The following is a 22,136-nucleotide window of genomic DNA, read 5'->3' as shown; positions in this document are numbered from 1 at the left end:
TTACTTATGAAAATGATTTGAATATTGGAGCATTTTGAAGAGAAGACGAATGCATAGGCTTGCAAGCTCTTACAGCTTGAGCCTAATATTCGGGATTATAACTGGATATTCCATCCAGGATAATCTTTTTCTTCATATTTCAAAAAAAATGCTTTGAAATTAAATTGATATGATCAATGTATGAAAGTTTGGAATTATTTATTTGAAAATGATTGAAACCAGTTTGGAAATGATGTGGACTAATTTTTGAAAATATGGTGAAAAGAGTTTAAAATTGAAATCGTTAGCAAGACCGAATGCAACACCCGTGAACTAAAATGCGAATATTTACGTGTATGAAGTGAACGCGGATAGATAATATCTAAATAAAATACCCCACACATGAAAATCGATCAAACCAAACGTCGAGTAATTTACTAATTAAATGAAAATTAAATCTCTTCATCAAAGAAATTTCTAACTAATTAATTAACTATAACAAGAAATATTTTTTTAAAAAAACATTAAATGATGAGGGTTTACTCATGGAAAAGGGGTGTCAAAGGAAAAATATGGGCCTAAAACCCAAAAATCATAAAATAAAACAAATCTGATATGAATTAAATAAGAAAATAAGTAATATAAAAAAAAGCTGAAATGTGAAGTGGGACGGTACACCACTTTCAACCGCCACCACACCCTCCACACGATCCCTAACCTTATCCTTCTGATACTCCACCAGCGATCTTAGGTAACTCTGTGAATGTACAACCAACATCTCGTGCAATTGATTGTACAACTCTGGATTGATTTTCTGTATGGACAAGAATAGCAGTCCCTTTCTTCCCAGCACGTCCCGTTCGTCCAGTTCGATGAACAAATATCTCTGAAGAATTTGGAAGTTCATAATGTATTACAAAATCAACATTTGGTATATCAAGCCCACGGGAAGCAACATCGGTTGCCACTAAAACATTGAAATGGTTGTTTCTAAAGCCAGTAAGAGTTCTTTCTCTCTGAGTTTGTGAAATATCTCCATGCAAAGCTTCACACTTAACGCTTTTTGACATTATATATGATAGTCGATCAGCATCACGTTTGGTTTGAGTGAAAACAATACACTTTCCTCCTTTAGCATGTTCATTTATAAGAGGTGCTAGAATTCCTGCTTTAGCATAGGCGTTAGATGCAATACAGTACATTGAAATTCTATCTGCCAACTTCTGATCAGAATCTCCAACAAGATCAATGGTTAAGGGGATTGTTCAGGTATTTGTGTGTAATAGTCTTTATCCAAGAAGGCATTGTTGCGGAGAACATAACAGTTTGACTCTTTGAAGGCAACTTCTGCAAAATAATCTCCACCGCTTCTTGAAATCCCACTTGAAGCATCTGATCAGCTTCATCAAGAACTAAATAATTAACATCCTTAAATTTGAGGGAACCCCTTTTGAGAAGATCAATAGCACGTCCAGGTGTGCCAACTACAATATCTACGCCACCACCAAGTTGGCCGATTTGTTGCTGAATAGGCATACCCCCATAAAGACAAATTGTTTCCAAGTTAGGTGCAGCCTCATTGAATTCCTTTTCAACCTGCCGTGCAAGTTCCCTGGTCGGTGAATCCCTATTGTTTGGTGGAATGAATCTAGTGTTTCTATCCTTCCCTTTCAGATCTTAACCCGGCCAGTACCTGCATAAAAACAGTAGAAATCCAATCGAAGCATGCCTTGCTAACTCGAAATCTTACAAATCTAAGTTAAAGCGAGTGGCTTTGTTGTTGTTCGTTATCGTATTGCGCCGCCGAGTTCATCGGTTATGGTTGTTTCCGATTTTTCATGGCGAGTGGCGGAGTTGTTGCTTCAAACGTCGGCGGTGTATGTGTGGCGGCGTCGGAAAATTATAGGAGATGGAGCGGTGGACGGTGAGTGTTTCTCATGGCGAAAGGAGTTTGTGTTGAAGGAGCACGATGATTTATGGTGATTGAAGGTTGTGCGGAAGAGAGCGAGGTTGGAGGTGGTTATCGCGGCCGTGGGTTTGTGGTCGGCGGCGATGATGTGATTAAGGTGATGGTGTGATGAAGGAAGACAAAGGCAAAGCTCGCGGTTTCCGGCGAGATCGGTGGTGGTCGGTTGAAGGCTTTGTTGACGGCGGAAGGATATATGAGTGGTGAGGTTTGGTGATTTTGGGGTTTCGGTGAAGACGAAGGTGGTTCGGCGGTGGTTTAGGGTTGGAGTGGTGGCGGAGTGTTTTTAGTGTAGATTGTGTTGTGGATGAGGAACAGACGGTGAGGTGGAGAAGATGAAGAGGAAGAGTTTCGAATGAGGGTTATTACGTGAGGGAGTGAGGTCGTTTCAAATTTTTCTCCTTAGTTTTTGTTAAGAGTTCCTCCGAGAGAGAGAAATGTGAGTCTTATGGTTGTTGGAAAAGTGAGTCCTCCCCACATTGCATCCGTTGTCAAGAGGAAATAGAGGGTCTGTTTTTTTTGTCACATTTCCTAAAATGCCTCAAGGTAAAAAGGTAATCCATTGATGCCACAAAAATAAAGACATTGGATCCCTTCATTTTTTGTCTGCTTCTGCCTGCAATATCTTGGCTTTTTCCATATGTATGGAGACAAATTCTTTTTATGAAAAAGGGGTTCACTTATTGGTTTTTATTGTAAAAGGAATTTGAAATAATTAAATTAAAAGAGAAATCAAATTGTTTTAAATAATCAAAAATAAAAATAAAAATATAGACAAATATGTTTAATCATTTTCATTATTTTAATTGAAAAATTAAAAAGACAAAGGACTCAAAATAAAAAGTTGGACGCAAAAGTGCCCGAAAAAATAAAATGAATGCACCAAAATGATCAGTGCAAAATAAACTTATTGGAAAAGTACAGCGTTTCTTTTAATTTTGAAATAAATTTTGACCGGTTAAACAGGCTTGAGCTGATCAAAAAGTGCCGAAAAATTAGCTGAAAAATAAATCGAACATACCAGATTAAGCTACGCGAAACGTAGATTAATAAAATTGATGTGTAGAAGCTTGATTTTAAAATTTTCCGTCTACTGATTTGATGCACATCTGGCGATTAACTCAACCGGTTCGCCTGTAATTCCAAAAATTATTTCGACTGACATTCTAGGCATTATGCGGTATGGAATGCATGTTATGCTATATAGATATGCAATAGGTTGATGCGTGTTTTTCGCAAGTGTACGAATCACGTCAAAGTAATATAAAAGATTATCGAATCCACAGAGACCAAGTGTCAATCTATCAAACCTGTTGTTATGGTGTGTATCTAAGGCAACTATTTTTAAGGGTTTTAATAAGGGTGCAATGGTAAATAAAATTATAATTTTAAATAATAAATAAAGACAGGCTCGAATGTAATTCACGCAATCAATGATAATCCAGTACTTGTTAGTGGAACTACTTATGGGCAATGTTTTCTCCTTTGAAAAGAACTAATTTAACAGGAACTGTCGCTTTCGCGTATTCAGAACCGAGTTGTACTCTCTAATCAACCCCTCCTATTGTCACGGATAAAAAGGTGCGTACTGCGTTAGAGTAGTAAACCTATTTTTAAGAAATATAGTATCTTAACTAAGTTGAAAAGTATTTTAACCTGGACTTCTTAGCAAAAAGAGGTTCTTACGAACCAGAGTTTAAACTTCCTAACGCGTCCGAAAATCGTTTTAAAATCTCTTTTCTTTTTAATCTAAAATCTCCTAATAAACTAGACAAAGCGCTTTTGGTTGTTTTTGAAATAGTTAAAAACAATTACTTGAATTGAAAGATAAAATAGCCCTTAGGTGTTTCCACGAACAATTATACTGATTACTGGTTTAATTACGATCCTTACATTCTAACCTTTATAGAATTAGTTAGACATGATAAAGTAAATATTCTTTTTATAGTTTTTCATAAAAGTAATTTAAAGCGAGTGCGGATAATAAACAAAGTAAAGTGCGAGTGCAGGAAATAAACAACGTAAATGTGCGAGTGCAGGAAATAAACAACGTAAATGTGCGAGTGCAGGAAATAAACAACGTAAATGTGCGAGTGCAGGAAATAAACAACGTAAATGTGCGAGTGCAGGAAATAAACAACGTAAATGTGCGAGTGCAGGAAATAAACAACGTAAATGTGCGAGTGCAGGAAATAAATAAAAGTAAAATACGAACTTGAATTAAAATGGCGGCAGGATTAACTTCCTCCAGAGTGCTCCAAAAACTCGAACCACAGACAGATTACAGACTCGATCACTCGATTGCAGAGGCACCCCGATGTGGAATGGCAACTGCTTTATAACTGATATATGCCTAGAGAATTCTAATTCTGGATGAAGAAAAAACGAAAATCTAAGGTCCTATTTATAGTAAAAACTGAAAGCATGAAATGACAGGGACGCCCCTCCACTAAAAAGTGGAGGTTACTGATTTTGGCCTTGTGGCGCCCGCCACAGGCCTATGGCGCCCGCCATGGTCCCTACAGGGGATGATGGAGTGGGGATCGTGGGTCTTGACGGTTGAGGAGTGGTCTTGAGACGTGGCCACGTCATGGCTAACCCCATGGCGCCCGCCACGGTGGGTGCCGTAAGTGCAAAACGCTGAATTTCTAGGTTTTCGCCCGTTTTCACTCCTTTTTCGCTCCTTTTCCCGATTCAAGCTCCGATTATTATAAAAACCTGAAAACATAAGAAAACAAAGAAATAACAAAGCAAAACAACAATAAAAGCTAAGAATGCATGCGAAATCGGAGTCAGAAATACGGTGAATTTTAGTGTGATCAAATTCTCCCACACTTAAACCTTTGCTTGTCCTCAAGCAAACATTAAAGCTTAAGAAAATATGGTGTCAACACTTGTCTTTGGGCTAAAGGGATTCTAAGTTCAAGTCAGGATGCAGTGACAGATACTAACTAAGTGAACCAAGGGTACCATAGTAACACAAACACAAACTTCAATCCTATATTAACCACTCCATATCATCCCACAATACCTAGGCCTATCTTCTCATCTTTTTGTGTCCTTTTCATTCAGGCGCAATCACATTAAGCCCGTTATCTGTACATGCTTCATAGTAGAGTGACCGGTTAGTGATTCTGATCCATAACATAAGGTTTCTGGCACATAAGCATGTGTAAACCTGTTTTATTTCGCCTAAATGTAGCTGCGGGGGATCGGATCGTAATCCGCCCTACCAAGTTCAGTGCCAGATACCTCTGAACCAACTAACAATAGGTGACTTGCAAAATTTTTTTTTTTTTTTTTTTTTTTTTTTTTTTTTTTTTTTTTTTTTTTTTTTAGTATTAGCACTGGATCATTCACTTATGTTCATCGGCCCCCTACGTAGAGCATGCTTAAGCCGGAGCTGACTGCTAAGATAAACTACTTAGGACAATTTTTAAAATGATAGTAAAGGCCAAGATGGTGGGGTTTAGGAGTGATTCCTATATTCAAGAGGTCTATGGTGCTAAAATGGTTCTGATGTTTCAAAAAGTTGACCTAGGTCACTACATCCTAATCTAAACCTGTCCCAAAGCCCAAAAAACATGTGAAACAACATCATTTTCTTTTTTAAAAATTTTCTGGTAAGGCTAAGGAAATGGGAAAAAATGAAGATGAACTAAAAAGACACTATACTGGTGACTCGTCAGACTCATGCATTATCTAAGAAAATTAAATTACTGAAAGGAAATAACTGAAAGGACATAATTAACTAAAAAGGGAAATGACAGAAAGCAATAAAATCCCCTCCCACACTTAGATCGAACATTGTCCCCAATGTTTCGAAATAAGATAAGGGGGGTAACCTGAAAAAGACTACTGAGGAGGGGCACTGGTGCCTTCGCCGTCCTGATGTGATGGTCTGGAACGACGGGATCTACTACGATGCTGGTCCCTCCGGTCGAGTCGTGCTGATAAAGCAGCCTGAGCACTCCGAACCTCTCGAAGGTTACCTAAGATGGAACCCTGAGTGGCCTCGACAAGCTGGTAGTGTTGGCTGTTGAACTCTCTCTGACGGTTCTGCTCTAATGAGATATCATTCAAGGTACGGCAAACGTTGCTATAGGCACGATCCGAAACCAATCGCGATTGTTGCATGAAGCTCATATTGTCCGTCAGCTGCTGTGAAATAGTAGAGAGAAGGCCATCACGCCTTTCTTCTCTAGCTGTCATATCACGCCACATCTCCTCGGTGACATGGAATCCAGGAGCAGTACCTGCAACAGGGTTAGAGGAAGATGGTGCGGTGTGTGACTGTGAAGGACGATGGGGGGACATGTGAGGGATGGGAGACTGCTCTCTCCGATCATACTCCTCATCAGTGTCATGTGCCTCCCCATTGGGAATATTAGGAGGAAGTGGACCCAAAACACGTGGAGCATTAAGATCATAGGTCCAGTTCCTTTCATCACGTACATCAGTACGTCTACTGCATGGTAAAGCAACAGATGGGATAGCTACCCCATGAACCATCAACTCATAACCACCTTCTCTCCTTGCTCGGCACAATTTCATGTCTTTCAGAAATTTTAAATTAATTGTGCGAGGAGGTAGTGGTTCAAGTGTAGCTATCTCATCGTTCAGGCCAAGAGCCCGAGCAATATACGTAACAAGCCCTCCAAAAACAATCGGTCCTGTTTTGTTAGTAAATAAAGTCATATGAGCAAGCATAAACGGGACCGGATTGATGTGGGTTCTAGTGAGGCATCCTTGCAAAAATAGGAGTTCACGAGCATTTACCTTGTTTGGACTTTCCCGGCCAAAAATAGTACATGCCAAAAGAAGTCTAAAAACTCTTATGGCCGGGTTGTGAATGGTCGACGCAAGTATCCCTTCGAAAGAATTAATTGAAGAACTTGAAAGCCTTTGCCAGAAGGTAAATACCTCGGCCGACCACTCCGCATCCAAAGGTGCCTCACAAATTGCACCTTCCCTATGAGGGATTCCTAACAAACCTGCTAGATTGTCGGTACTGAATTCATACTCAATTCCGAACAGTCTAAAAATAACAGTACCAACAGTGCTAGCAGTGTTAGGACTGACAGTGTATATTAAAGAACTCAAAAACTCGGTTGTCAGTCGCTCATAGGTAGGTTCCTGATTAATGAAAATATTATGCAAGCCTAGAAATTCTAATAAATTAAAAACACTATGATAAATACCCAAAGCATACAGACAGTCATCGTCGACGTACCTAGTCGAGAGAATTTCTCGACTTTGAAGCCTCTGAATAATTTTCCGTTGCCTTTCGCCCGGTCTTCCATCACGAAGAAGAAATCCGTTGAACTCCATTGTTGAATGCTCCTTAGGTAGTGAAAATGGTAGAAAAAGTGGTTTATGAGGGAATGATAAAGTTTTGATTTTTTTTTGTTTTTTTGATGGATGAAAATGGAAATGGATGTTGGATATGTTTTATGGATGGTGGGTATTTTGGAAATGAGGGAGCTTTAATGGGGTTCAAGGAGGATTTGGAAGGTTGGAAAAATGGGTTTTTGGTGAAGAAAGGGATGAAAATGGTGGAAATGGGGATTCAGCCCCGTACTTGTTGTTGGTACGGTGTGGCGCCCGCCACAGGGCCTATGGCGCCCGCCACAAGGCCAATTCCTGGGCCTTGTGGTTTTGGATCCTCCTTTTGGGCCTTCTTGCACCTTTGTTTTCCGGGGGGTCTGAATAGCGTTTTCTTCTTCTTTTCAAGGCTTGAGGCTTGCATATTTTTTGTAAAGACAAAAATGAAAATATTTTTGTCTTATATATATATATATTTTTTTTTTTTTTTTTGCACGACAAAAAAATAAAATAATTAAAGAAACAAAAGAAAAAGAAAAAGTTAACATTAGTGCATAATATGTATATATATAAGAAATTCAGAGTGCATGAAAATATAAAAGCTGCAGTAAAGTAAAATATGTCTGGAAATGCGATAAATAAAATACTAGGGTAATGCTGTCAGGGTAGAATGAGTCATGTGGTAGGCGTCTTTTCCTGGCTTGATCCACGAAACTCAGCTATCTCCCTCCGAAGCTCTTCAATCTCCTGATGTAGAGCATCGGTCTCTGAGGCATGAGTGAGATCAGAAACCTGCATCTGTAACTCTAAGTCTGCCACTTCCTGCTTGAGCAGGGCAGTCTCCTTACGGAGCTCATAAATCTGTGTTTGTAGGTCAGGTGGCTGCAGAGACAAATTGTTAGACATAACAGTGATCTGGGGAGTAAGAGGTGTAGGAGTGTACTCAGCGGCGGGAGGCGATTTCGGCTCTTCGACAGTCTCTCCATAACCCTCTAGAGCATAACTCCAATTTTCAGGATCATGGACACTGGTCATCAGCTGATCTGGTAATGTGAAATAGTGTATCGCTTCGCCGTCGATCAGCAGTCTAAACATGTTGGGCTCAAAAGAAGCCCTCCTCATCAGTCCTCTATCAAGACAAAAATCAATATCCAGGGTGGTGTAGAAGCAGAAGGTCCTGAGGTGCAATAACTTGCGAGACAGACCCAATGCAGTAGCAATCTGTGTAACAATCCCACCGACATGGATGATGCCTACGGATGATCTGGCAACACTAGCCAAGCCCTTTAACAGAAAGTTGCCACAAGCAACAGGGCGAGACTGAGTCGCACAAAACAGTAGGAAAATCTCCTCTTCACTTAGCAGTGTCTCTGTATCTGGAAAACCTAGGAAAGAATGTGCTAGAATCATCTGGAAGTACCTCAATGCAGGGTTGTGGATTACCTGAGAAAACTGGGTAGAAGGATCTTGGCTCCCTCCGCCGGATATTTTAGTCCAAAACTTTTCCACTTCTCTGCTCATAAAATACCCCATCGGTGTATCTGGAATAGCATCAGGAGTAGTCTGGAAACCTAGCAAATCACCAAACTCCTTGTGAGAGAATGAGTAGTCAATCCCGAACAACCTGAAAACAGCGAGTCCATCGGGTCCAGCCCAGGGGTCATAATGAAACGAGCTGAGGAACTCAAGAGTCAAGTTCCTATAAGTGTTGTTCCTGTAGTCAAACTGTTCCCACTGGAGTTGATGGCATAAAAATCTGACGCTTGGCTCTATCCCCAAGGCATCCATGCAGTCATGGTCAGGGTACCTGGTAGGAGCCATAGGGCGTCTCATGTGAACATAGTAACGCTCTCTCTGTGCATCATCTCTAAAGGCCACGTGCATGTCATCAGGGTTCTGCATTCTGTACAAGGTTAGCAAACAAGTCCTGAAAGCACATAAAACATTCAATCGTTAGTCCTGACATAATAATAATAATATAAACAAAATAAAGTAAAAGTAAAAAATAAAAAGTACAAAAAATAAGAAAAACCATGGGTTGCCTCCCATGCAGCGCTTGTTTAACGTCATTAGCTCGACGACCGATATTTAAACATCATTGGAAGGATATGGTGGATCACTCAGAGTATGGCAGGTGTATGTTGTCGGGATGTCACCTCCTTCGTAGGGCTTCAACCTCTGTCCATTGACGATGAACGGTTTACATGTCTGGTTCTTGATTTCAATAGCACCGGATCTCAGGATCTTAGATACTTCGAAAGGGCCAGTCCATCTCGAACGGAGTTTACCTGGAAAAAGTCGTAACCTAGAATCGAACAGGAGAACAGGATCGCCTATTTTGAAGTCTCTTCTTATGATTCTTTTGTCATGCCAAGCTTTTGTTCTTTCTTTGTATATGATGGCATTTTCGTAGGCAGATTGTCTGAGCTCTTCTAATTTGTGGATGTCAAGGATACGTTTCTCACCAGCTGTCAAGTAATCCAAATTCAAAGTTTTGATGGCCCAATAGGCCTTATGTTCCAATTCAAAAGGTAAGTGACATGATTTTCCATAGACCAGTTGATAAGGGGTTGTTCCTATAGGAGTTTTGAAAGCGGTTCTATAGGCCCATAATGCTTCTTGAAGTTTCTGTGACCAATCCTTTCTAGATATAGAGACAGTCTTCTCGAGGATTTGTTTTATCTCCCTATTAGATACTTCCACTTGTCCATTGGTCTGTGGGTGGTATGGTGTTGCTACTCTATGCTTAACTCCATACTTGCTTAAAAGTTTATCAAATATTCTCGATATGAAGTGCGATCCTCCATCGCTTATGACTAAACGGGGTGTTCCAAACCTGGGAAATATATAATTTTTGAATAATTTGATGACTACTCTGGTGTCGTTTGTGGGTGCGGCGATAGCTTCAATCCATTTAGACACGTAGTCAACAGCTACTAAGATGTACTGATTTCCAAAAGATGGTGGGAACGGTCCCATAAAGTCTATACCCCATACGTCGAAGAGTTCTACTTCTTGGATATTTCTTAACGGCATTTCATTACGTCTTGAAATATTTCCTGTGCGTTGGCATCTATCACACTTGACAATGAAAGCATGGACATCACGCCACATAGTAGGCCAGAATAGGCCAGCTTGAAGAATCTTGGCGTAGGTCTTAGATGTGCTTGCATGTCCACCATAGGGTGCAGAGTGACAATGCTCAATTATATTATTTACCTCTTCTTCTGGAACACAACGGCGGAAAATGCCATCTTTACCTCTCTTGAAAAGAAATGGTTCGTCCCAATAGAAGTTTCTCACATCACTATAGAACTTCTTCTTCCGGTGGTAGTTTAGATCAGGGGGTATGATGTCAGCGGCTAGATAATTAACAAAGTCTGCATACCAAGGTACATCACTTATGGCTAAGGATTTTTGAAAATACTCATGAGGGTCTGGGTTATCTTCTTCAATGGTTTCTAGTTGGGCTATCAGTCTATCATAGGCAAAATCGTCATTTATGGGAACTGGATCAGGTTTCAGGTATTCTAGCCTAGATAGGTGATCAGCTACCACATTATCAGTGCCTTTCTTATCACGGATATCCAAATCAAACTCTTGCAGTAATAGAATCCATCGAAGTAACCTAGGCTTGGCATCCTTTTTGCTTAGTAAGTAACGAATGGCAGCATGGTCGGTATAAACTATAATCTTGGCTCCTACTAGATAAGATCTAAATTTGTCTATTGCAAAAACTACAGCTAGGAGCTCTTTTTCGGTTGTTGCGTAATTGAGCTGTGCAGCGTCTAGGGTTCTACTGGCATAATAAATCACATGTAACTTCTTATCTTTTCTCTGACCTAGAACGGCTCCAACAGCGTAATCACTGGCGTCACACATTATCTCAAACGGTTCTGACCAATCAGGGGGTTTCATTATAGGTGCTGAAGTCAGAGCTTCCTTCAGAAGATTAAATGCTTCAGTACATTTTTCATCGAAGATAAATTCAGCATCTTTCATTAAAAGACCAGTTAAGGGCTTTGTTATTTTGGAGAAATCTTTGATGAAACGTCGGTAAAATCCGGCATGTCCAAGAAAACTTCTTATCTCCCTGATAGTCTTCGGCGGTTTTAGATTCTCTATGACTTCTATTTTTGCTTTATCTACCTCTATACCTTTTTCGGAAACTATATGTCCTAAAACAATCCCTTCGGTGACCATGAAATGACATTTTTCCCAATTTAGCACAAGGTTTACCTCCACACATCTCTCCAGGATTTTCTCAAGGTTGACAAGACAATTTTTGAAATCTGATCCACAAACTGAGAAATCGTCCATAAATACTTCCATAATTCCATCTAAATAATCAGCAAAGATAGACATCATGCAGCGTTGGAAAGTTGCAGGAGCATTACAAAGTCCAAAAGGCATTCTTCTATAGGCAAAAGTTCCAACTGGGCATGTAAAGGTAGTTTTTTCTTGATCTTCGGGGTGAATAGGTATTTGGAAGAATCCTGAATATCCATCTAAATAACAAAAGTAAGAGTGTCTGGCTAGGCGCTCCAACATTTGATCTATGAATGGTAATGGGAAATGGTCCTTCCTAGTTGCTTTATTTAATTTTCTATAATCTATGCACATACGCCAACCTCCATCGGTTCTTTTTGCTACAGGTTCGCCCTTCTCGTTTTGCACGACTGTGATGCCTCCCTTTTTGGGTACTACATGCACGGGACTCACCCATTTACTGTCCGAGATCTGATATATTATACCTGCCTCTAGTAACTTAAGAACTTCAGTCTTAACTACCGCACTCATTATAGGATTTATTCTACGTTGGTGTTCTCTGGAAGGTTTTGAATCTTCTTCAAGCAAAATCCGATGCATGCATACGGATGGGCTTATTCCTTTTAGATCAGAGATCTTATATCCTAAGGCTGAGGGGTACCTACGTAAAACTTCTAATAATTGATCGGTTTCTTTTTGGTTTAAGGTAGCACTGACTATAACTGGACGATTCATATCTTCATCCAGAAATTCATATCTCAGGTTTTTAGGCAGTTCCTTAAGTTTTACGGTCAGTTTCATAGGGCAAGGCATAGGATCTGGGGTAAGAGATAAACATTCGTGAAGGTTATCATCAATGTAGGGTGTTTTATAATTGTCATCTTCCAAAATAAGGGTTGATGGCAATTTTATAGATTTATTTTCTTCTTCTTGTTCTAATTCCCTAATGCATTCTTCGATGATATCTAAGGCATAACAAGAATCTCCTATCACAGGTGCCATAAGAAATTTTGACAATATAAATTCTATCTTCTCTTCACCTACCTCAAAAGTTAGTTTTCCTTTTTTAACATCTATTACGGCTCCAGCAGTCGATAAGAACGGTCTACCTAGGAGGATTGGTATGTCGTCATCTTCTTTAATGTCCATGACAACAAAATCAGTAGGTATAAACAACTGACCCACCCTAACAGGGACGTCTTCAAGTATGCCTATAGGGTATTTAACGGATCTATCGGCTAATTGAAGCGACATCTTAGTAGGTTGTAATTCTCCTAAGTTTAATCTTTCACAAACTGCTAAAGGCATTAAGCTCACACTAGCTCCTAAGTCTAGAAAAGCTTTTTCGATGACATGATTCCCTAAAATACAAGGAATGGAAAAATTTCCGGGATCTTTATCTTTCTTTGCTAACCTATCTTCGGAAATAGAATTACATTCCACGGGTTTCGGATCTTCAAGTCTACGTTTATTCGTAAGTATGTCTTTGAGAAACTTAGCATAAGAAGGTATTTGGGTGATGGCTTCTGTAAAGGGGATTTCTACGTGAAGTTTTTCTATAACCTTAACGAATTTTTGATATTGATTATCGATTTGGGTTTTCTTTAATCTTTGAGGGTATGGTATTGGTGGTTTGTATGGCGGTGGTGGTACATAGGTTTTATTTTTAGGTTCTTCTCCTTTTTCTTGACTTTCCGGGGTTTCAGGCTTCTCTGGTTCCTTTTCCTCACTCCTCTTAGAAGTTTCAGGCTCACTTAATCTAGGGTTTAAAGGCTCCTTATAAGCGGTTCCACTTCGTAGAGTAATGGCATTAGCTTGCCCTTTCGGGTTTTGTTGAGGTTGTCCAGGGAACTGTCCTCCAGGGGTAGTCTGTGGGGCTTGGTTTAACGCTACCTGAGAGATCTGGGTTTCAAGCATCTTATTATGAGTAATGATTTGATCAACCTTGGTTCCTAACTGGGTAATTAGTTCGTTAACATGGACGCTTTGGTTCATGAACTCTTTGTTTTTCTGTTTTTGAGCAACGATGAAATCTTTTACAATTTCTTCAAAGCTCGGGTTTGGCGGTACAGGTTGCATAGGTTGATTTGTTCTAGGGGCTTGGTAACCTTGTTGTCTCGGAGGTGCGGTATTTTGAATAGGGTTATTATTTTTGTAGGAGAAGTTTGGGTGATTCCTCCATCCAGGGTTATATGTGTTAGAAAATGGGTTCCCTTGGGTATAGTTCACTTGCTCAGTGTTGGTTTCATTTAACAGATTGCATTCGGCGGATTGGTGTCCTTGCGTTCCACATATCTCACAATTCGGCGAAACTGCGGCTACAGTATTCGGAGTTGTACACATATGTTCGACTCTAAGGGCCAACGCGTCCATTTTAGCCTGCATCATGTCTATAGAGCTTAGCTCATGTATTCCTCCTTGGGCTTCCTTCTTTTCCACTGTCGCTCGTTCTACTCCCCATGATTGATGGTTTTGGGCCATATCCTCGATAAGGGCACTAGCTTCAGGGTAAGGTTTATTCATCAGTGCGCCACCAGCGGCAGCGTCGATGGTCATCTTAGTGTTATAATGAAGTCCATTATAGAAGGTTTGGATGATTAGCCAATTCTCTAAGCCATGGTGTGGGCATGCTCTTAATAGTTCTTTATATCTCTCCCAGGCTTCGAACAACGACTCTCCTTGGAGTTGGGTAAATCTAGTTATAAGGTTTCGAAGAAGAGCGGTCTTACTTGGGGGAAAATATCTAGCAAGAAAAACTTTCCTAAGGTCATCCCAAGTTGTTATTGAATTGGGTGGAAGGGAATCTAACCATGATAGAGCTTTATCTCTGAGGGAAAAGGGAAATAATCTTAAGCGTATCGCCTCAGGAGAAGCTCCATTGGTTTTAAAGGTGTCTGCTAACTGAAGAAAGTTTTTTAAATGTTGGTTTGGGTTATCAGTAGCGAGACCTGAGAATTGTCTCTGTTGCACTAATTGCAGCAGGGATGGTTTAAGTTCAAAATTATTGGCTGGGATAACGGGGTTTACTATACTGGAACTAGGTTCCTCGTTTGATGGTTGGGCGAAGTCCTTAAGAGGTCTTCGGTTTTGTTCTTCGGCCATAGCTATCCTATTCCTATGGAAAAATAAACGTGCGCGAGCGTAACGTTCAGGTTCAGCTAGAGGGTCTACTAAACTTCCGGCACTGCGAGTCTTTCGCATTGACCGGTGGGTAACAACCTTAGTCTAAACGGTATAACTACAGGGTAATGAAATTTGACGAAATTGGTCCCCAGCAACGGCGCCAAAAACTTGATGCGTGTTTTTCGCAAGTGTACGAATCACGTCAAAGTAATATAAAAGATTATCGAATCCACAGAGACCAAGTGTCAATCTATCAAACCTGTTGTTATGGTGTGTATCTAAGGCAACTATTTTTAAGGGTTTTAATAAGGGTGCAATGGTAAATAAAATTATAATTTTAAATAATAAATAAAGACAGGCTCGAATGTAATTCACGCAATCAATGATAATCCAGTACTTGTTAGTGGAACTACTTATGGGCAATGTTTTCTCCTTTGAAAAGAACTAATTTAACAGGAACTGTCGCTTTCGCGTATTCAGAACCGAGTTGTACTCTCTAATCAACCCCTCCTATTGTCACGGATAAAAAGGTGCGTACTGCGTTAGAGTAGTAAACCTATTTTTAAGAAATATAGTATCTTAACTAAGTTGAAAAGTATTTTAACCTGGACTTCTTAGCAAAAAGAGGTTCTTACGAACCAGAGTTTAAACTTCCTAACGCGTCCGAAAATCGTTTTAAAATCTCTTTTCTTTTTAATCTAAAATCTCCTAATAAACTAGACAAAGCGCTTTTGGCTGTTTTTGAAATAGTTAAAAACAATTACTTGAATTGAAAGATAAAATAGCCCTTAGGTGTTTCCACGAACAATTATACTGATTACTGGTTTAATTACGATCCTTACATTCTAACCTTTATAGAATTAGTTAGACATGATAAAGTAAATATTCTTTTTATAGTTTTTCATAAAAGTAATTTAAAGCGAGTGCGGATAATAAACAAAGTAAAGTGCGAGTGCAGGAAATAAACAACGTAAATGTGCGAGTGCAGGAAATAAACAACGTAAATGTGCGAGTGCAGGAAATAAACAACGTAAATGTGCGAGTGCAGGAAATAAACAACGTAAATGTGCGAGTGCAGGAAATAAACAACGTAAATGTGCGAGTGCAGGAAATAAACAACGTAAATGTGCGAGTGCAGGAAATAAATAAAAGTAAAATACGAACTTGAATTAAAATGGCGGCAGGATTAACTTCCTCCAGAGTGCTCCAAAAACTCGAACCACAGACAGATTACAGACTCGATCACTCGATTGCAGAGGCACCCCGATGTGGAATGGCAACTGCTTTATAACTGATATATGCCTAGAGAATTCTAATTCTGGATGAAGAAAAAACGAAAATCTAAGGTCCTATTTATAGTAAAAACTGAAAGCATGAAATGACAGGGACGCCCCTCCACTAAAAAGTGGAGGTTACTGATTTTGGCCTTGTGGCGCCCGCCACAGGCCTATGGCGCCCGCCATGGTCCCTACAGGGGATGATGGAGTGGGGATCGTGGGTCTTGACGGTTGAGGAGTGGTCTTGAGACGTGGCCACGTCATGGCTAACCCCATGGCGCCCGCCACGGTGGGTGCCGTAAGTGCAAAACGCTGAATTTCTAGGTTTTCGCCCGTTTTCACTCCTTTTTCGCTCCTTTTCCCGATTCAAGCTCCGATTATTATAAAAACCTGAAAACATAAGAAAACAAAGAAATAACAAAGCAAAACAACAATAAAAGCTAAGAATGCATGCGAAATCGGAGTCAGAAATACGGTGAATTTTAGTGTGATCATAGGTATAATGAATGTGTTGAATCGGCGATTCAGGGTCAAAATTGGGGTGTGACAACCACCCTTTGCATTCCTCATATGCAAAGAGAAATAAGTGTCACCCAACAGAGTCGGAACGGGATTAAGAGTAGAGAAAATCCTAATAGCGTTCACATCCATAAATTTGTCGATGTTGGGGAATAACAGTAGCCCATAGATGAGAATTACAAATATGGCCTCAAAGGCGTCCTCACTCATGGCCTTCCCATACAAGGTAGCTTGAGCAATGAGGAAATCAGATTGGAGACCTTGAATTCCACCTTTGGTAGTCATATGAGCACCCACAATAGATTCATCTATATGCAACAGATCAGCAATCTCTTGAGAAGAAGGAACTCTCTCCAAGCCACTGGACGACAACTGATCTAGAATAGGTATACCCACAAGATAGGCATACTCCTCAAGCGTACGCAAAAGCTGGAAATCCGGAAATGTGAAGCAACGGTACAAGGGATCATAGAACTGCACCAACACACTCATCAGACCTTCATACACCAGAGTAGCAAGAATAGATAGAAGCTTCCCATGACGAGCCTTAAACTCCAAGGGGTCTAATACATAGGATGTCAAACTCCTTAACTCTATCAAGTCGGGTTGTCTGAAACTGTACTTCTTTGTATTCCTTCGTTGCTTATCCATGTCTGAAAAATTGCAAATAGACCTCTTAAGTTCCTTGAAAAAATTTCTCATCGTTGATGATATGGATGCAAATGGATGCATGAATGCATGGATGCAACAATCACAGTCAAGGATCAAGCAAATCACACCATACAAAGGTCATGGGATGGATCAAGTCATCCTTAATATCAATCATCCATTTTGGTGGATTATGGTTTACACCTTATCAACACCCAAGTTCCATTGATATTAAGGATATACAAGAACGGATCAACCATGAATCAAGGGTTTGTTGCAAGTCACGAGCATGGAGTCTCGGTTAAGAACCACCCAAAGGCAGTGTACTATGGTTAAACCTGACAATCATGTTCTACAAGAGGTTCCCATAGTCATCATCCCATCTTTGGGATATTATCGGATAAACGACTACTCGTATTCCAAAAATATTCTCAAGAGAGACTCTTATGAGTGTAGTATCGCGTAACAATCGTATCAAATCTTACACTTGAACGACCTTCGCACTACGTCCTAAAATATGCCAAGATGGGCTTGGTAAACTAAGGTCCTTGGCTTCTAAGGCATATATTGGAAAGGGTAATGCCTAACCACGACTACTCGTGTGACATTATTGATCCCAACATAACCTCCACCAAGTGAATGGGCTTGTAAGTCAACTTGCTAAGGAATAACTCCACACAAGTCAACAAGACTATGCCATTCTCCTATCATAAGTGCACTCGAGTTTGGGTATAGAAATCATCTCAGAAGAGACTACCAAGCATACAAGCAAATGATATATCAAGCAATTCATACATTACAAACAATACAGTAATCCCAAATTTGCACAAAAACATGTCACAAATAATATAATCATACAATACAACAAATATGAAAAGTAGGCAAAACCCACTAGGCAAATATTCCCCAACAGAGTCGCCACTTTTCTGTAGCGGGGTATTCGTTACCTTTAGATTTATTGACTAAATCAAAAGTAAATCATACAATTCAAGTCGCCACCGCACTTCTATTTATCCAAAGGAAAGTTTAGAAAGCAAACAAAAACCGAGAAGTTTTATCAAATCAAAAACTAATAAAAATGTCAGAGATCTGGGTAAGGGGGTTGGTTATGCAATGGGAAGGTTTTAAGCACCCAAAACATCCTTAGTACTCTAAGGGAGCCCTTTTCACAATTGTTGTAAGGTAGGTTGGTATTTGTGAAAAAAATTATTTGTGCAAACATGATAGGGGAGATGAGAAGAGAATGTACAAATTATTTACAATTTTGTTTGAATGGATAAACCTATTTCCTACGTACCATCTTCAAAAAGATTAGGATCAAAACCTCGTAGTTCGGGGTAAAAATCTCAAAACAAATTGGTGAATTGATTGGTCAAAAGCCTTAAGGTCTTTTGTTATCAAAGGGAGAAAACTCAACCTAAAATCACAAATCCACCATGTGAAACCACAAAAACAATTGAGTGAGTTGTATTTACCAATGAAAAGTATTTACAAAGTATGGTCAAAGTTGACTTAAGGATTCAATTCAAAATAAGTGTTATGAAAAGAAGTTTGGAAAATCAAGAGCATAATGCTTAGGTTTCTAATTTTGAAAACAAATATTAATGTTTGCACAAAAGTTTGGCATGGGTTAGAGTGGAGGGAAGAAGAAGAATGGCTAAGTCCTAAACATATAAAGGTGAAGGAAGAGAAATAAAACCACAATGGAGTTCCCTTCTTGAGATCATAGTGATGATCCAAGTAGCTCCCATCCTTTGGAATTAGCAAGCAATAATCAAATAACTCAAGCAATCAAGCACACAAATCAAGCTCCTAGGAATCTTCCAATGGCTTTTGTATCTCTCACTTTGGATGCTCATGACAATGGTTCTTCTGTTTGGCTCAGATTTGGGATCCCTAGCAAAAGAACACACAAATCAAACAGTTCCACAAAACAAATAAAGAATTGACAAGAGGGAGTTTAGAATTTGGTCCTTTCAAAGTTCATCTTCAAGCTTTAAGCATTCTAAAGGCATGAGGCCTAGTTGCTCTTTGACATTTTAAGCACTCTAAAGGCATGACGCCTAGTTGCTCTTCAAACTCCATTAGCTTAGGTAAGGTCCTAAAATCTAAGTCCTTTGTCCATTTGCATTTGGTTCACAACAATCAAAACAAAACACAAGCACAATAGTATATACACAATTATATGCTCAAGGGAGCAAAAGGCAAATTGCATTAACATAAACATGAGCTCAAGTGAGCAAAGGGCAAAAGCAAATGAATTATATGTACAAAAATGTTAAATTGCAATAATGTAAATTGCAAGAAGTAAATGACTTGAATTAAAAGTTAATGGTCAATAGTCAATGTTAGTGTGCTATAAGGCAATTTAGCGCTATGTTAAGCAATCGTAAGTGGACCAATGTAGTAGTCACACCTATCTGAGGTCGGTCAATAAAAATATAGGCAACAAACACAAGTTAGAGACCTTGACTAGTGAGCCAAGCTCCTACAACTTGCCATGCCAAAAGAAAAGGAGAATGATCTTGTATTGATTTAGGTTTTTTGCTTGACCAAGAAGCAACCTATGCTTAATGCAAAGCCATTCACTTGATCTATGATCAAGATGAATTAGATTTGCATCAAGGAAGGTTAAACCTCCCATATGTCAAGGCTAACCACCAATCTTTAACTCATTGATCAAAAAGAAAAAGAAGAAGAAGAAGATGAATAAGAATGTACATAAATGGAATTCAAATGAAATAAGCAAAGTGTATTGACCAAAAAATGAATGGAATCAAGGTCAAACCATAGTAAACAGAAGCAAAATGAAACTTAAAGATCAAGAAACAAATAAAATATTTTTGGTATTTTTGAGAATTAAAATAATACTTGAATTAAAATAAACAATTAAAGGTCAAACTTCAAATCCATTTCAAATCAACTTTGAAAAGTCCAAATGGATCATCCTAAGTTCGACAAGGTCAAACAAAGTTTGACAAAAAATTTCAGCATTTTTAGAAACCAGAAACTATTTTTAAACAATTAAAAATGAATAAAAAATAACCTAATTGAACTAAAATCTCAAATAAATCTCAAATCAATTAATAAATTGATGAGAATATTTTTCATAGATCCATCATCATTCAAAGAGGTTAAGAAAATATTTTTGTATTTTTTTGAATATTTGAAACTACTTAAAATGAATTAAAGATAACCAGAAAAGAGAAAATTCACAAAAAATATCAAATGACAAAATAAAAAATATTAAAAATCATTTTTAGAAACTAGAAATTAAAAGGAAAATAATGTAATTGGTCCCATATTTTTTGGAATTAAAATGTAAGAGTTATGATTTTTTGAACTAAATTGGAATTAAGAAAATAAAATGGATTAGTTCAGAAATAACAAAAATCCACACGCGTTGGATTGAACCTCATTAAATGACGTGGAGGATCTAATGGCAATGGAATGCGCGCGCACCATGAGTCCAAGTAAACTGAGCAACATCCAGCATTATTAAAAGTAATAACAAGTGAAGACCCTGATTCAATCTGGGAATCATCATCAACGGCTCACATTTAATCTGGCAAAGAGACGGTGGTGTAGACCACCGTCTTCTCCGGCGAGCTCACCAGCGCCGGTGGAAGTTGCAGGTCAACAAAACTTAACCAAATGAAGCGATCCTCATATCATTGGAAAGCTGGGGTGATGTACATCACCCCTGTACCATTGGTTTCTCCTCTAGTCTCTCATAGAAAGAGAAATCAGAGAGAGAAAATCATGGTGTTCAATCTGAACTTCATGGATTTGCAAAATTAAGAACACAATTCAAATGCCTCTTATGAGAGGACTTCAGCCAAGCCAATAAACACAAGAAATGAGCTATAATCAGTGTGTTTCGATTGAAAAAAATTTGAGCGTCTGTCGCATTACGCGAAAAACCGACGGGAAAATAAAACAATAGAGCCGCCACCGTGCGTTATTTATCCCAAAAGAGGGAAAGGAAACGCTCGAAGTAAACCTGGAAAAGACATGGTCTCGCGACCAAAGAGAGTGGGATCGGGAGTCGGTTATGCGAAGGGAAGGTATTAGCACCGCTACGCATCCGTCGTACTCGACGGGATCCACGCACAAAAGGAAGGAATATGGTTCCTAAAACGCTGCTCACAAACACAAACACTGGCTGAAAGAGACACAAGAAAACAAACGAAACTGACTCGGCAGGATATCGCATCCTGGGCCTACGTAGTCTGTCAGGCACAGACATCAGAGTCGACGTAGTTCGGACTAGGGGCAAACGTGCTCGCTAGGATGTCGCATCCTATGCATACGTATCTTCTCGGACTAAAGAAGAATCAGAGCACTCGTAGCTCGGCTAACACACGCCAAACAAAACAACACAGGAAATCGACTGCCAATCGCTGGACTTACGTCAAACCCCACACAAACAGGCAAACCTGGAATCCGAATGCCAATCGCTGGACTTACATCAGACTCCGAACCAAACACACGCACACTGGAAACCAAATGCCAATCGCTGGACTTACATCAGACTCCAAGCACACAACCAGAGGATACGGAATGCCAATCGCTGGGCTTACATCCATCTCCTAACACACACAAAGACAAAACAAAAAGGGGCGCCCGGAGAGATCAGCTCATCTCCTGCCTACGTACCTCATCTGGTATGAGGATCAGGGCGACGTAGTTCCCCTACGCAGGGACAAAGGACTAGCCTAACCAGATACAAAGGGAGACACAACTAGGGAGACTACGACTCGAGCCTAGATGTTATCATGCATATCATACCTAAGTTAAGGTTGCTATCTAACTTGCACAGGGAGCAAGCTATCCTATTCAGCACAGGCAAAGCAAAACAATCACACAAATAGCACACACTACATACACACAAAGTGGGCTCACACAAGGGTTAGGCTGTGAAACACAAGCCATCTGGAATCGGGTGATGTTAGCTTTTAACCCTAACATTGAGAGTTAGGGTGAAGCAGATGAAATAGGAAGTGAGGGGTGTGCCTCACAGCTCTTAT

General features: G+C 39.5%; 1 non-coding gene and 1 pseudogene across 1 annotated transcript; one reads left to right on the top strand and one right to left on the bottom strand.

Moving 5' to 3' along the window:
- Positions 1-698: 698 nt before the first annotated feature.
- On the bottom strand, positions 699-1,678 carry LOC127096203 (DEAD-box ATP-dependent RNA helicase 53, mitochondrial-like; annotated as a pseudogene).
- A 12,472-nt stretch (positions 1,679-14,150) lies between these two features.
- On the top strand, positions 14,151-14,257 carry LOC127099431 (small nucleolar RNA R71). The gene has a single exon (XR_007793934.1). It is a non-coding gene; the product is annotated as a small nucleolar RNA R71 (small nucleolar RNA).
- Positions 14,258-22,136: the final 7,879 nt, after the last annotated feature.

Source organism: Lathyrus oleraceus, chromosome 6 (genome assembly GCF_024323335.1).
Source record: "Lathyrus oleraceus cultivar Zhongwan6 chromosome 6, CAAS_Psat_ZW6_1.0, whole genome shotgun sequence".
NCBI lineage: Eukaryota > Viridiplantae > Streptophyta > Magnoliopsida > Fabales > Fabaceae > Lathyrus > Lathyrus oleraceus.
The sequence above is the reverse complement of the archived record's forward strand: the minus strand, read 5'-3'. Positions and strand labels throughout refer to the sequence as shown.